This window comes from Setaria italica, chromosome V (genome assembly GCF_000263155.2).
Source record: "Setaria italica strain Yugu1 chromosome V, Setaria_italica_v2.0, whole genome shotgun sequence".
NCBI lineage: Eukaryota > Viridiplantae > Streptophyta > Magnoliopsida > Poales > Poaceae > Setaria > Setaria italica.
Window position 1 is genome coordinate 22440537 of NC_028454.1, and position 6000 is coordinate 22446536.

Sequence of the window (6000 nt, forward strand, 5' to 3'; positions counted from 1 at the left end):
TTCGTACTTCCCGCGCCTAAATGGGGTTCCATCTCCATGTGCGTTTGCTGCTCCCTGTTGAAATGTCATCTTCACTGTGACATAATCTCAATATTTAAACATCATTCAGCTGTGTTATTTTATTTGCACCATCGAACCCTATATTTATTGCTGAATATTTCCACAGGGCATCGCATCTACATGTACTGTAGCTTCTGTATTGCGGACATTATTCATTATTCTGAAGGAAATTAGTGGTGAAACTGAGCTATATTAACCTCAGGATGAATGGTCATATCCTTTCTTTGGTCCAATATATGATAAGCTAAAGTGGTGCCAGCTGGAAAGAAACCCAATTGCATTCATATGATTCGATTTGATGATACGTAGATATGAAACCAAACCTTCAAGTGCAATCACTCAAAGCTCACTGCGCCAACAGGATATATTGACAGAAGATCATTCGTGGACTCAGTCGGTGTGATCCAAGTGCACAGTTACCCTGTTTGGTTCTTCCTTAAACGGCTTTGTTTGTAAGCCATTGGTATTACTCAAGTGACCAATCTCGTCCTTGCCAAAGCTATGATATCACCCTCCAATTATTGATATATACTTGAGTTTTCACATATATGAACTGATGAAAGCCATACACTACCATTTGGTCCCTTGCAGATTGGCGATACATGAATGGGACATGGTCCTTTGCCCCCACATGTTGCTGCTGCTTTGCCAACTGACTGCTGGACTGTTGAAACTTTGTTGTTGCAGAGACTTGGGTAGGTCCCCACTCCTGCTACATACAGTTCCCACAATGTCTGATTCCTCTCTGATGTTTCTTGGCACCAGAAGCCACCCTTTTGCACTATGGAACTTTTCCGAATAAAGCAATCTGATGGTAGTTTTCTTCATGGAAAATCCTCTAGTTTACCTGAAGGTACAAGGAAATTAAAATTTGCAGCGACATGATGAATTCTGATGGGTGTTTAAGTGTTTGAGGCACTTTCATGATGTTGCATACCATTTATTATTTCAACTTTTCAAGTACTACCAATAGATGATAATTTAGCCTTACTGTCTCTGATAGTATGTCTGTGCCCCCCAACTCCCCAATCATTTATGCCTTGCCCTCATGGGCCCTCCATTAATAGAAGGTGTTTATGCACTCCAGCTTGTTTGGTACATGTGCACTGAATATATCCGATTTTATATATCACATCAGGAAAGTTCAGAAGCCTAGTCTTTGCCGGTTGCCGCCTCGTCCATCTCCATCTTCTTATCCAGTAATCGCAATTTCCTCCTAGCTTTTAACTTAACAATGATATTCCTTCGGTGCCAAGGCATTATGTTTACATATTCATCATTTTCTTCTCCAGGTTAAGACTGCATATGAGCATTTGTCCTTTTGCTTGCAAGGTACATCGCAAATATTTCCAGTACCAAACATCTACATTTCTTTCACCATTCGAGAGGCTAAAATGTTGCTTCTTGTTGCATGTTGGACACCACCACACTGCTCCCATGGGGGGCTCATGTTGATAATGTTGCTTTCGCGCCAGGTGGTACTGGCTGTTACCTGATGATATGTCATCTTGATTTTAGACTCAGGTGGCTTATAATCAGATGGCTCCTTGTGAATAATCATCTGAAGGGACTCCTCACAGAGAATTTGGAGGCTGTCAGGTTCCTAAACTACTTGAAAGATCATCGAATCACCCATGGTAGATATTGTGTACCAAAGGATAACGGACATCTAGATAGATGAACGTCCCAGCTCCTGAGTCCTTGGAGAGGTCTCTGCTTTCACCTAGAGTAGTTCAGAATAGCTGGCTCGGTAGGTCTGCAAGGGTCAATGCCAGTCATGCAGACCATAAATGCAATTATATACTCCCTCCGTTCCAAATTGTAGGTCGTTTTGACTTTCAAGATGCATCTAGATATAGTGTATGTCTAAATGCATAATAATATAATAAACCTTAAAAAATCAAAACGACCTACAATTTGTGATGGAGGGAGTATCATTTAGAGTTAGACATCCTAGAGTAGTTCAGCATAGCTTGCCCGCTAGGAGAGTCCTAAAGACCATAATTGCAATTATCATTCTTAGGTAGTGTTTGGTTGGCTCAAATGTAATGTAATATGATTACTGAAGGTAACGAATCCCATTACATATGTTTGGTTCCGATGGTTTGTAATCAATTGACACTGTAATCGAATCCCTTACCTAAATAATATACATACAAGCTTGTTACCCCTCCTCCCCCACCGTAATCAGATATAGCACCCACATAGTAATCTGATTACGTTACCAGAGTGCAACCAAACAAAGAGGGCAATCACCTATTCCACCTTTAAATACACTGTAATCTGATTCCCTTTACGTTTACATTACCTTAGCACGAACCAAACACTATCTTAGTGTCATCGCTATTATATAGTGTTAGGTGGTCGTTATTAGTTAAAACACAATTAGGAATCATGGACACAGGTAACCAACATATAGAAAAAGTTGTACAAGATTTAACAAGGTATAAAACAAGTAATATTTCTAGCTTCCTGCCATAATAGATTTGTTATTATGTGTCTGCCTTGCCAAAAGAAAAAAAAAACTCACATCCTCTTATTTTCCCTAGGCATCTTTGTAACACATGCATGCTATTGGAATTACAGGAATTTCATAAGAATCAATTCAGTTCCTACATGGCTTTAAGAAAAAAAAGTACATCGTATAGTCAAATGGTCTTAGGTTACTTCTTGTCTCAACGAGTATGAATTTGACCATAATGGGTGCCTCCGAGAATAACCAAACGAAACGTGACAGGCAGACTAGGGGCGTTATGGGGACTTTCTTTCCGTTGAAATAGGCGTTATGCAGTATTGGAGATGCCACACATGGTACGATTAAGGGATTTCTTTTCCGTGTTACTAGTAGAGTGCACGTGCAGCACGCATGTGTCTTTAAAAATCCTGTAAATAAAAAATGTTTGTTTAAAAAAATGTTTTCAAAAATCTATTAAAGACAGTGTTGATACCTAAATTGCTTTTTGACCTTTTGGATAACTCTCGTCATCAATTACATTGGTACTTATTAAATATCACTGGAATGGAAAGCTCTATTCGAAGCTCCAAGTGCAAGCAGTAACTTAATTTCAGTTTTATGCCTCTCCCTTTCCCTCTCCTACAGTTTTATGAACAACTCTATCATTCTCTCTCCATCTCCATCTCCATCTCCCTCTCCCTCACTGGCCAAAGGCAGAAAAAATCATGATACTTGAGATAAACCTCCAAAACAAACTATACCATATGCTACATCCAAACATATATTTTAGACTGAATTTTACCGAGGTGATCGATAAAACACCCAAGAATTAGAACAAGAAAAAGATATCTGTACCTCCACTCAACAAAATTATTTGCAACCACGCTATATTTCAGTTACCAATTAGTGGAAAAAAATCTGTGACTTGCTACTATGCTAGAATGCTATTCTTCTAAACCAAAAACCGAAATTAACCAATCTAAAAACCTGAGAGATTTCAATGAAGAAAAAACTAAATCTGTGCCAAAGGTCACCCAAAGATGCTAACCCAAACTAGATGGAGTAAAAAGATGTCGTTGCTAACTAAATTAAGATATATGGCCAAGTGTTAGGAAGAGATCAACCTTTAGATTCAGCCAAAGGCTATGTGCATAAGGAAATGATGCCCACTCAAAGGTAACTGTTTGATAGATTCGAATATGCACTATACAAATTTAAACAGAGCAATAAATTGTGATGGTTCATCATGCTAATTTTCAAAACATACGGTGCCAGGTTGGGGTTCTTATGGTGTCTTAAAGCAATGTCAATGAATTTGATAGCTTAGGACATCTGATCCAGTATGGTTTTATATGCTGACCTATCTACTTGAGGTCTTTGACCTTGTGAGTTTGATCTGCACCTGCTTGAAAGAGAACATCATATGGTGCTCACAAATAAGATGCTTCAGAAATAATCATGATGGTCTTCAGATTCTTGACAAAATTATTCATGTGTACAGATAAGTAATGACCAGGGATACATCAGAAGTACATAATTGTCATGAAAAAGTTGTTTTCAGCTTGAAGCAACATGTCGTATGAGCTAATTCCAATTACAATGCATTACACGAAATTAATTTTCCATTGTTGGACATATTACATGTGGTCTCTGATGTCCCATACTCCTTGTGCAGCAGACAAATGGAGTTTTAAAAGAAAGTCATATAGAAAAAGTCTTATCAGATATCCCAGATCCTCATGCTGCCATGGACAGTTACACATGCCTCCTGTGTCCCTGATCCTAGTACAGATCGATGCACTTAGCATCCCCACAATCGAACATGATAGGAAAATGGAAGAAGCACAATCAGGTTTCTTTCCTAGGGAAAGAATAGAAAATTATGTAAAACACAGAAAAACATGGCAGAAGAGTGCACGCTTCACAGTTTCCCTTATGATTAGCTCCATATATCATCATCTGTGTTGGCATTCACAGGATATATCATCATTTGTATGCTGCATTGCAAGCTGTTTAGCTTAAAGAATTTTTCTCTCTTGAAGTATGTTAACCAAGACATACATACCATTTCTTGGTAAGCAGGATGAAAGAGAGAAAAAAATAGTGATGATCTCTGCACAGGAAAACAAGGCCTCTTTAATTTCCTCCATAAAAGGCAGTGAAATGCTTTAGCAACAATGTAAAGGTTATAGCTTATACTTACTGAGTAGCAGCAGTTTTTCTGACATGCTTGCATTGTTCTGAAAACCTGCAAGCTTTCCATCGAAACTGAAATTATGAGAGTGTTGATAACCTGATTCTTGATATTCCATTTCCATCTGCTAAAGAATTTTTTAACAAGCTGCTTTCAACAGTTATATCTGAAGGTAAAGGAAATCCAAACTTTGGCAAGATAGAATCAACAAGGGAGCTCCTGTTTAAAGGCAGTTTACATTTTAAACTTCAAATCCTCACATCTACCAGAAAGTCAATTAGCTGATCTGAATGTAGGGTACCAAGTCAGAGATGCAAGCAAACACTAACAATCTTCGTCTCACAATGACAGCTTAAGAGATCCAAATAATTCTGAATTCATTGGTAATTGGTATTTTGCAAAGTGCAACTTCAATAAGAAGCATACATGTCGCATTGAGAATGAAAACTAAATGATCGGATCTCTAAAAAAGACCATAGGGTTAAAGTAGGGACTATAACAAGAGGGTACGGGATGTAGCAAAAGGGTATTCCCATCCTAGATAATTTATTTCAAATAACTGGATGTTGATCAATACTGATAGGAGCGGAACAACTACAGACCTAGATCAGGAAGTCCTGCCGGAATTTACATGACTGTAGGTCACCAATTTCATCATATTCATGCGTGATGATCAAACTTCGCAACGAACTCGATTGAATTATCTTACAGGAATGAAAACTGCAGGATGGCATGAGTGTGTTTCCTTACCTGCAAAAGTTGGAATCAACCGAAGGCCGGCAGTTCTCTATTCCACGCAGAGGCGATCCGCGAGGTAAAGGTCGGGGATGAGCACGAAGAGGACATCGGGGATAAGCATGGCTACACAGTGTAGTGTTTAGATCCGACAACCTATTGAGAAGGTACCCGAGGTAGTATTTTATGCGTGGGGCTTGCTAAGATCAGGAACTCGAAGATGAACTCGAACACACGATTTAGACAGGTTCGGACCACTTATGTCGTGAAATACCCTACGTCCTGTGTGTTGGTTAAATTGTATTGATTGAAGTTGTTTGGAGGAGTCCTTGCCTCGTCTTGTATTGCTGGGGGTAAGGTCGGTTGTTTTATAAGAGTATTAGTCGGATTCGACTAGAGGTTCCACTCTAGTTGCTACGAGTAGTTTTCTAATCCTCGACTAGTTCTTATCCTTCACGTAGACCATATCGTCCTGCGTCGTAGTCTTCATGTCTGACACCTCTCAGTATACAACCCCGTATCTAGGACTGTCCAAGCCTCCCGGTGGGCTCATAAA

At 39.1% G+C, this 6000-nt stretch overlaps 1 long non-coding RNA gene across 1 annotated transcript; it reads right to left on the reverse strand.

Annotated features, from left to right (window-relative positions):
• Positions 1–4044: 4044 nt before the first annotated feature.
• On the reverse strand, positions 4045–5576 carry LOC111257179. Its single transcript, XR_002677561.1, has 4 exons — positions 5460–5576; positions 4719–4833; positions 4581–4628; positions 4045–4474 (listed from the first exon to the last, which is right to left on the reverse strand). It is a non-coding gene; the product is annotated as an uncharacterized LOC111257179 (long non-coding RNA).
• Between the last annotated feature and the right edge of the window lie 424 nt (positions 5577–6000).